The 10,724-nt window shown below is 45.5% G+C and overlaps 1 non-coding gene and 1 pseudogene across 1 annotated transcript; both read left to right on the plus strand.

Annotated features, from left to right (window-relative positions):
• The first annotated feature begins 5,091 nt into the window (after nucleotides 1-5,091).
• On the plus strand, nucleotides 5,092-5,247 carry LOC122062992. The gene has a single exon (XR_006135178.1). It is a non-coding gene; the product is annotated as a 5.8S ribosomal RNA (ribosomal RNA).
• Nucleotides 5,248-5,480: 233 nt separating this feature from the next.
• Nucleotides 5,481-8,660, plus strand: LOC122063001 (annotated as a pseudogene).
• Nucleotides 8,661-10,724: the final 2,064 nt, after the last annotated feature.

The following is a 10,724-nucleotide window of genomic DNA, read 5'->3' on the forward strand; positions in this document are numbered from 1 at the left end:
GAGAGATGCACGGGAAATCGACAACTTTTTATGGCATATGGAGAGGTATTTCGAGGCAATGGCCCTAAATGATGAGGCGTCAAAGGTACGGACCGCTTCTCTCTACCTCACCGATGATGCAACTCTATGGTGGTGTAGAAAGCATGCCGATATAGAGAGAAGTATGTGCACGATAGACACTTGGGATAATTTTAAAATTGAGTTAAAGAAAGACTTCTATCCCAAGAATGCCACCTTCTTGGCTAGAAGGAGCCTAAAAAGGCTTAAACACATAGGTTCTATTCTGGACTATGTGAAGGAATTCTCTACCCTAATGCTCGAAGTCCTGAGTATGACTGAGGAGGAGCTCCTATTCAACTTCATGGATGGCCTCCAAGGCTGGGCTGCGCAAGAACTATAATGTTGAGCCGTGCAGGACCTTGCCTTAGCCATCACAGCAGTAGAGTCATTAGTGGAGTTTAGGAGAGACGATAGTTCTAAGCCCAAGAAGGGCACTAATGGGAAAGGTGGGGGAGGGAAGGGGCCTACGACATACCCTCCCAAGGAAGGTACTAGTAAACCATCTTCAAACAAGGAGGGTAGGCCCAAGCAAGACAAAAGGGACAAGTTCACGCCCAAGGATAAGTGTTTCTTGTGTGATGGTCCCCATTGGGCTAGGGATTGCCCCAAGAGAAAGGCTCTCAATGCCCTACTCGAGGAGAAAGAAGATAATGAGGCACATATGGGGTCCCTACAACGACTAAGTGCGATCAAGGCTAAGACAGAGATCAAGGCCACAAGCTCACAAAAAGGGCTAATGTACATGGAGGTGCATGTCAAAGGTAAGCCCACTCGTGCCATGATAGACATAGGTTCTACACGCAACTTCGTCTCAACAGAAGAGCCGAAGAGACTTGGACTTAAAGGGATCAAGGAGGGAGGATGGCTTAAGGCCGTCAACTCCCAAGCCCATCCCATACATGGTGTTGCTCAAGGGGTCGAGTTAAACATTGGGACATGGAAGGGAACGGTTGACTTGTCGATAGTTCCCATGGATGATTTTCAAGTGGTGCTTGGCATGGATTTCTTACATAGGGCTAAGGCCATACCCATGCCATTTATCAGCACAGTTTGCATTATGGAGGAAGGAGCTCCATATATGGTCCCAACTATACAAGGGACCCAGGACGGCCCAAAACTTCTTTCGGCTATACAGCTCGAGAAAGGAGTTAAGAAGGGGGAGACAACATACTTGGCAGCACTCTTAGAGCCTAAGGAAGATGGTCCAACTAAGGTGCTACCCAAGCCAATCGAGAAGATCCTTGAAGAGTTCAAGGATGTGATGCCAAACGAGTTGCCCAAGAGGCTCCCACCTAGGAGGGAGGTCGATCATGCCATTGAGTTGGAGCCAGGCACCAAGCCACTAGCAATGGCACCATATAGAATGTCACCGCTAGAGTTGGAGGAGCTAAGGAAGCAACTCAAGGAATTATTGGATGTGGGATTCATTCGCCCTTCTAAAGCTCCCTACGGTGCCCCAGTTCTTTTTCAATAGAAGCATGATGGATCGCTTCGATTATGCATCGACTACAGGGCATTGAACAAGGTAACAATCAAGAATAAGTATCCCATTCCTTTGATAGTAGATCTATTTGATAGACTTGGTGGGGTAAGGTACTTCACTAAGTTAGACTTATGATTGGGGTACTACCAAGTCCGCATCGCAGAAGGTGATGAGCCCAAGACAACGTGCATGACTCGATATGGCTCATATGAGTTCTTGGTGATGCCCTTCGGACTCATGAATGCCCTGGCTACATTTTGCACCCTTATGAACAAAATCTTCCATCCCTACCTTGACAAGTTTGTGGTGGTGTACTTGGACGAAATCGTTGTCTATAGCAACATGTTGGAGGAGCACATGCAGCACTTGAAGATCATCTTCAAGGAACTAAGGGACAATCAGCTCTATATCAAGAAGGAGAAATGTGCATTTGCACAAGAGGAGGTGATGTTCCTTGGTCACAAGATTAGAGGTGGAACCTTACAAATGGATGAGAGCAAGGTGCGGGCTATCCAAGAATGGGAGGCACCAGCTAAAGTGACTGGGCTAAGGTCTTTCCTTGGCTCAGTTAACTATTATCGGTGCTTCATTCAAGGTTACTCAAGAAGGGCAACTCCACTTATAGACTTACTAAAGAAGAACCGACCATGGTTATGGTCGGATGCATGCAAAGAGGCCTTTGAGGACTTAAAGAAGGCTGTCATGGGGGAACCAGTGCTTACCCTACCCGACTATGGCAAGACATTTGAGGTACACACAGATGCATCTGACTTTGCTATCGGTGGGGTGCTAATGCAAGAAAGGCACCCCATTGCCTATGAGAGTCGTAAGTTGAATGAGACAGAGCGACGCTACACAGTCCATGAGAAGGAGATGACCGCGGTGGTGCATTGCCTAAGGACATGGTGACACTACCTACTTGGGTCACAGTTTGTGGTGAAGACGGATAACATTACCACTAGCTACTTTCAAACCCAAAAGAAGTTGAGTCCTAAGCAAGTTAGATGGCAAGACTTCTTCGTAGAGTTTGACTTCGTCTTTGAATACAAGCCGGGTAAGGCCAATGAGGTGGCTGATGCGCTTTGTAGAAAGGCGGAGTTATCTTCTCTTAGCCAACCGGAGGGGGAACTTCTAGAGTTGATCAAAGTGGGCCTCCAAAATGATCCTGTGGCTAAGAACATACTTACCCTTACACGGGAAGGCAAGACATGAAGATTTTGGGAGCAAAATGGCTTGCTCTATGCTAATAAGAGGAGACTCTATGTGCCTAAATGGAGTAACCTATGGAGGAACCTCATTCGTGAATGCCACGACACTAAATGGGCTGGCCACCCAGGACAAAGGTGCATGCGGGCATTGTTGGAAGCGGCTTACTATTGGCCTCAGATGTGGGATGACATAGAGGCCTATGTGAGAACTTGTCTTATATGCCAACAAGATAAGGTGGAGCAGCAACCACCCAGGGGACTACTGGAGTCACTTCCCATACCAAAAAGACCATGGGAGAGTGTCTCTATGGACTTCATCAATGCCCTACCCAAGTCAGAAAGATGTGGGTTAATAATGGTGGTGGTTGACAGATTTTCAAAATATGGCACATTCGTGGCAGTACCAAGGGATTGTACGGCAGAAGAAGCGTCAAGGCTATTTCTAAAGCATGTCATCAAACATTGGGGTGTGCCACAATCCATAATAAGTGATCGAGACCCTCGCTTCACAGGGAGGTTCTGGACAGAGCTATTCAAGTTGTTGGGATCATCGCTACACTTGTCAACAAGCTTCCATCCCAAGACCGATGGGCAAACAGAGTGCATTAATAGCTTGTTGGAGGACACTCGTGAGTGCTAACCAACATGACTGGGCCAAGTTGCTTGATATGGCTCAGTTCTCTTACAACCTCCAACGAAGTAAGGCTACGAACCAAAGTCCATTTGAAATTGCCACGGGACGACAACCCTTAACACCAAATACGGTGATGACCGGCTACATAGGGAAGAGCCCTTCGGCATTTAAGGTTGCCAAGGAGTGGCAAGAAAAGCTAGATGTGGCTAAGTCATACCTAGACAAGGCCACCAAAAAGATGAAGAAATGGGCTGACAAAGGGAGGCGACTAGAAAACTTCAAGATCAGGGACTTGGTACTTGTGAAGCTTCTACCCCAACAATTTAAGTCCCTAAGGCAGGTACATAAGGGGCTGGTATGTAGGTAGGAAGGCCCATTCGAGATAACCAAAAAGGTGGGCAAAGTATCCTATGAGGTGAGCCTACCTCCTAAACTCAAGATCCATCCAGTCTTCCATGCAAGCCTAATAAAGCCATACCATAGAGATAAGGAAGACCCAAGTCGTGGAGCCTCAATAAGAGCACCAATGGCTATCACTACTTCCTACGATAAGGAGGCTGAATACATGATCACTGATCGAGTCATCCGAAGATGAGGAGTACCACTTAGTAGGGAATACTTAGTCAAGTGGAAGGAGCTACCAGAGAGCGAAGCAAGTTGGTAACCCGTCGACTCTTTATGGCAGTTCCAAGACCACATACAAAGGTTCCACAAAGAAGATGCGACGAGGACGTCACCGAATTAGGTGGGGGAGAGTGTCACAGACCGCCCACTGAAGGCCCACAGGTCAAGCCATTAAGCCCATGGACTTAGACCATTGGGCTTAGTAAGGCCCAATTTCTAGAGATTTCTACCAAAGTGTGGAACTCTAGATATTTTATAAGGAAATATTATATAGGGAGGTTTCTAGAGTTCTCCACTAAGGAGACGGGAAGCTTCTAGTTTCCACCCCAATCTTTGGATGTAAGACACATGTACATATCTTAGCCAATCATTGTAACTAAGAGTGACTATAAATAGAGGTGCCCTCATTTATCCAAGGCACCAAGTAAGTGAGTTCTCAAGCTATGGAAGTTTGAGGCAATAACAGGTCTATGATGCCCTTAGATGTTCTAGGCCGCACACGCGCTACACTGATGTATTCAATGAGTCTATAGCCTTGGCCGACGAGCTCAAGTAATCTTTGAAAATTTCATCGTGATGGGGATAGATCATTGCAATTGTTGGTCTTCAATGAGTAATTCCTAGTAAGCTTGAGTCATCAGCTCGCGTTGACTACGTCCCTTCCCTTTGTACACACCGCCCGTCGCTCCTACCTATTGAATGGTCCAGTGAAGTGTTCAGATCGTGACGACGTGGGTGGTTCACCTCCATCAACGTCACGAGAAGTCCATTGAACCTTATCATTTAGAGGAAGTAGAAGTCGTGACAAGGTTTCTGTAGGTGAACCTGCGAAAGGATTATTGTCGATACCTGCCTAGCATGACTCGTGAACATGTTGTGTTATGCGATCAAGGTAGGGCGTGGGAGCGTGAGCTCCTTCCTTCCTGACCCTTGTAAAAGGTTGGCCTACGATCCTTCGTAGCATTTGACCCAAACACAACCACCGGCGCAGTCGGTGCCAAGGAACTCGCAACGAAAAGGACATGACATCATTGCGCCTTTGGTGTGGTGTGGTCATCCTAGATTCGAATCTTTATCTTAACGACTCTCGGCAATGGATATCTCAGCTCTTGCATCTATGAAAAACGTAGAGAAATGTGATACTTGGTGTGAATTGTAGAATCCCATGAACCATCGAGTCTTTGAACGCAAGTTGCGCCCTAAGCCATCGGGCTGAGGGCATGCCTGCCTGGGTGTCATGTGTCATGTTGCCCCACCTCCTTTACCCCTTGTGGTGGTGGTGCGGAGCAAAGATTGGCCCCCTGTGTCTCTGTTTGAGGTGCAGTCAGCCCAAAGTCAAGGGCTCCTTGTGTGACAAGCTTCACGATGAGTGGTGGGTCGAGCCACTTTGCAATTGTTCAGACATCATGTGTGTGTTCTGCTCCCATTGGGCTCTGGTGACCCTGATTACCATTCGATGGCATTTCGACAGTGACCCCAGGTCACGCGGGGCTACTCACTGAGTTTAATCATATCAATAAGCGGAGGATAAGAAACTTACGAGGATTCCCTTAATGACGGCGAGCGAACCGGGAAGAGCCTAGCTTGAGAATCGTGCGGCTTTGTCATTCGAATTGTAGTCTGTAGAAGCATCCTCAGTGGTGGACCTGGCCCAAGTCCCCTGGAAGGGGGTGCCGGAGAGGGTGAGATCCTCTTCATGTTCGAACCCTATCGTACCACGAGGCGCTGTCGACGAGTCGGGTTGTTTAGGAATGTAGCCCCAATTGTGCGGTAAATTTCATCCAAGGCTAAATATGGGCGAGACACCAATAACAAACAAGTACCGTGAGAGAAAGATGAAAAGGACTTTAAAAAGAGAGTCAAAGAGTGCTTAAAATTGTCGGGAGGGAAGCAGATGGGGGCCAACGATGCATCTTGATTGGATGCGAAACGGTTAATAATCAGTCCGCCCTCGACTCGGGGTATAGACCGATGTGGATTGCGATGGCGTCCCAAGCCGGGTTATCGCGTTTTGCTTGAGGAGATGTCATCACCATGATCATGGTAGGCAACATGTGCCTCGATGGCATGCCTATTGGCAACTGCATGCTTCGGGCATCGGCCTGTCGGGCTCCCTATTTGACCTGTCTTGAAACACGAACCAAGGAGTCTGACTTATGTGCGAGTCAATGGGCGAGTAAAACCCATAAGGAATAAGGAAGCTGACTGGTGGGATCCCCTTGTGGGTTGCACCATTGACCAACCTTGATCTTTTGTGAAGGGTTCGAGTGAGAGTATACTTGTCGGGACCCAAAAGATGGTGAACTATGCCTGAGCAGGGCGAAGCCAGAGAAAACTCTGGTGGAGGCCCGCTGTGATACTGACATGCAAATCATTCGTCTGACTTGGGTATATGGTCGAAAGACTAATCAAACCATCTAGTAGCTGGTTCCCTCTGAAGTTTCCCTCAGGATAGCTGGAGCCCACAGGCGAGTTCTATTGGGTAAAGCCAATGATTAGAGGCATCGGAGGCACAACGCCCTCGACCTATTCTCAAACTTTAAATAGGTAGGATGGTGTGGCTGCTTTGTTGAGCCACGCCATGGAATTGATAGCTCCAAGTGGGCCATTTTTGGTAAGTAGAATTGGCGATGTGGGATGAACTAGAAGCCAGGTTACGGTGCCGAATTGCACGCTAACCTAGAACCCACAAAGGGTGTTGGTCGATTAAGATAGCAGGACGGTGGTCATGGAAGTCAAAATCCGCTAAGGAGTGTGTAACAACTCACTTGCCGAATCAACTAGCCCCGAAAATGGATGGCGCTGAAGCGCGCAACCTATACTCAACCGTCGGGGCAACTGATAGGCCCTGATGAGTAAGAGGGCACGACAGTCGCCATAAAACCTGGGGCGTGAGCCTGGGCGGAGCGACCGTCGGTGCAGATCTTGGTGGTAGTAGAAAATATTCAAATGAGAACTTTGAAGGCTGAAGAGGGGAAAGGTTCCATGTGAACAGCACTTAGACATAGGTTAGTCGATCCTAAGGGACGGGGGAAGCCCGTTAGAGAGCATGTATGCTCACGTGCTCCGAAAGGGAATTGGGTTAAAATTCTCGAACCGGGACGTGGCGGTTGATGGCAACGTTAGGAAGCCCGAAGACATCGACGGGGGCCTCGGGAATTGTTATATTTTCTGTTTAACAACCTTCCCACCCTGGAAATGGCTTAGCCAGAGGTAGGGTCCAGCGGCTGGAAAAGCACCGCACGTCGTGTGGTGTCCGGTGCACCCCTGGCAGCCCTTGAAAATCCAGAGGACCGAGTGCCGACCACGCACGATCGTACTCATAACTGCATCAAGTCTCCAAGGTGAACAACCTCTGGTCGATGGAACAATGTAGGCAAGGGAAGTCGGCAAAATGGATCCGTAACCTCAGGAAAAGGATTGGCTCTGAGGGCTAGGCACAGGGTCCCAGTTTTAAACCCATCAGCTATCGACAGACTACTCGAGCTGCTTTCACAGTGAGAGTAGGCCACCGCGTGCTGGTCAGGGTGATGGACTGGGAATGGCCCCCTCGGGGTCCTTCCCCGGGCATCGAACAGTCAACTTAGAACTGGTACGGACAAGGGGAATCCGACTGTTTAATTAAAACAAAGAATTTCGATGGTCCTTGTGGATGCTCACGCAATGTGATTTTTGCCGAGTGCTCTAAATGTTAAAGTGAAGAAATTCAACCAAGCGTGGGTAAACGGCGGGAGTAACTATGACTCTCTTAAGGTAGCCAAATGCCTAATCATCTAATTAGTGACGCGCATGAATGGATTAACGAGATTCCCACTATCCCTGTCTACTATCCAGTGAAACCACAGCCAAGGGAACGGGCTTGGCAGAATCAGTGGGGAAAGAAGACACTGTTGAGATTGACTTTAGTCCAACTTTATGAAATGACTTGAGAGGAGTAGGATAAGTGGGAGCTCGAAACGGCACAAGTGAAATACCACTACTTTTAACGTTATTTTACATACTCCGTGAGTTGGAGGCAGGGCTCTGTCCCTCCTTTGGACCCAAGGCCAGCCTTGGTGGGGTGATCCAGGTAGAGGACACTATCAGGTGGGGAGTTTGGCTGGGTGGCACATCTGTTAAAAGATAACGCAGGTGTCCTAAGATGAGCTCAACGAGAACTGAAATCTCGTGTGGAACAAAAGGGTAAAAGCTTGTTTGATTCTGATTTCCAGTATGAATATGAACCATGAAAGAGTGGCCTATCTATCCTTTAGACCTTCAAAATTTGAAGCTAGAGGTGTCAGAAAAGTTAACACAGGGATAACAGGCTTGTGGCAGCCAAGTGTTCATAGCGACGTTACTTTTTGATCCTTCGATGTCAGCTCTTCCTATCATTGCGAAGTAGAATTCGCCAAGTGTTGGATTGTTCACCCACCAATAGGGAACGTGAGCTGGGTTTAGACTGTCGTGAGACATATTAGTTTTACCCTAGTGATGATAGTGTCACGATAGTAATTCAACCTAGTACGAGAGGAACCGTTGATTCACACAATTGGTCATCGCACTTGGTTGAAAAGCCAGTGGCACGAAGCTTCCGTGTGCCAGATTTTTCCTTAATTTCATACCATGTTTCATTTGATTTGGATATTTGAAGCTCAAAAAATAGACCGGTATATTTTATTGGGGGGTTCATGTCTCCTTCTGGAAAGGGGCAAAGAGCATAAGAGCTACCTTGATGGAGGGGGTGCCACTCCCCGAGTGATTTTCGAGGGGCCACATAGAGGGGCAGCAGACAATGTTGTTTGAGATTTTAAAATGTAACCGTAAGCGTACGGATCAGTGTAGCTACGGGTCAAACACAAGGAGAGCAGCCACTTTATTTTTAATTTCTTTTAATAATGCGAAAGTGAACTGATTAATGGTTGTGATGTAATTCTAATTACCGTCCTAAAAATAACGTCCTAACCATTCGTCATCTAAGAATTTAAAGACGCAAGCCACGCAATTAAAATTAAATATATAAATAATTGAAAATAAACAACCCACGCAATTAAAAAAATAAATAAATAAAGGAAAAAAAAAAGCTGAAATAAAAATAAAGTAAAAGAAAGGGGATAAAGCTAGAGAGAGACTCACAAGTAGGTTTCTCTACTTAGCCCGAGGGATGCATCATAATATGAGCTTCCCTACTTGACCAGAGAGTCACTCTTACAAGGGTTACTCTACCTGACTTTAGAGAAAGGGAGACAATTAAAATAAAAGCAATAAATCGATGGTTCTATGGCTAGGAGGGGCAAATCCAACACATACACTAGCCATGAACCTTGGGGGAAAGGAACAGCAATAATGTAACGACTGAAAATAAAAATCCTAAATTAAGAAAGAAAGGGTAGTCATAAGAGGGAATGAGAGGGGGGAGAGAAGACTACTGAAGGAGCCTACTTACTTGAATCAATGCTTGAACTTGAAAAAAAATTGCTCCACAGCTTTTGATCTTGTCACCTAGATCTAAGCCTAGAACTATAATTAAAAAATTACAACTCAATTGCATAAATCCTAAACATAAAAAGAACTAAATAAAAATAAAAGAGTGCTTGCATTAATTGACATAAAAAAAAAAACTATAACAAAAGTGATTAAAGCCAAAATAGAGAAGAACTAAAATCAAAGAGTGAGAGAGGGAGAGAGAGAGCAACTAAAAAAAAACTAGAAGAAGAATGAATTGTCTCTCCTCCTCTTACATGAGTTGTATTTATAGGGAATGGGGAGGTAGGGTAACAAATTTTTCTTTCCTAAAAGGGAGAAACCCACAATTGATTGTGAGATCTTTTGAGTCCAAAAGTGCTAAGATGGAGGAGAGAGAAGAGAGAAATAAATTTAGAGAAATTTTTTTTTGCTTATTTTCTTTCCTCTTTTTTTTTTCTAATTTTTTTTTCTTCTTTTTCTCTCTCCTAGGGACGATTTTTTTCTTCCTTTGTGTGATTTGGACAATCTTTGGTGATGATGTGGAGGAGAGAGAAGATTTGGACAATCTCTATTTCTCCCTTTTTTTCTTTCCTTTTTTTTCTCTTCTTGCTTCCACGATTTTCCTTTCCTTTTTTTTTCTCTTCTTGCTTCCACGATTTTCCTTGCTTCTAATTTGATGTGGAAATCCCCTCCATGCCCTTAGTGCTTTAAGTGAATGAAAAGCAGGAAATCTTCAACAAATTCTCTAAAAAATACAACTATGAGATTCGAACTTGAGATCTCTTGGTGAGCAAGGGAATTTTGCACACCATAGTTCACCAACTACATTAGGTAGTTGTTGTTACCAAAAACAAATCTTTAATCACTTAAGGATGTGGTCCATCGATCCTTGTTGGCATTTGGAGTATTCCTTGTACCTCTGGGACAATTGCAAACGGGTTGGTTCTGTATCTCGGTTCAGTTCTGATCCATTATTCTTTTTCTGACCCGAAAAGAATAATCATTTGTACGGGTGACCAAACGAATGTGTACTTTTAATTGAACACGTCCATCTTGCTCAGAATTTCATCCTCTTCGCAACCATGAAAAGAAATAGGACCTCTTTACGTGTAAAATTGAAGATATAATACCCGATAATCCTTAAGGCCTTAAAAATATAAAACCTGCAAAAAGAGAGTAAAACCCAAGGTAGCTCCATTCTAAATATGTAAAATGCATGTTTTACTACCCTAGATTTCACACATAAATGTGCTCATCAGAATTCCCCCAC

This window comes from Macadamia integrifolia, unplaced genomic scaffold, assembly GCF_013358625.1.
Source record: "Macadamia integrifolia cultivar HAES 741 unplaced genomic scaffold, SCU_Mint_v3 scaffold1176, whole genome shotgun sequence".
In the NCBI taxonomy this organism is placed as follows: domain Eukaryota; kingdom Viridiplantae; phylum Streptophyta; class Magnoliopsida; order Proteales; family Proteaceae; genus Macadamia; species Macadamia integrifolia.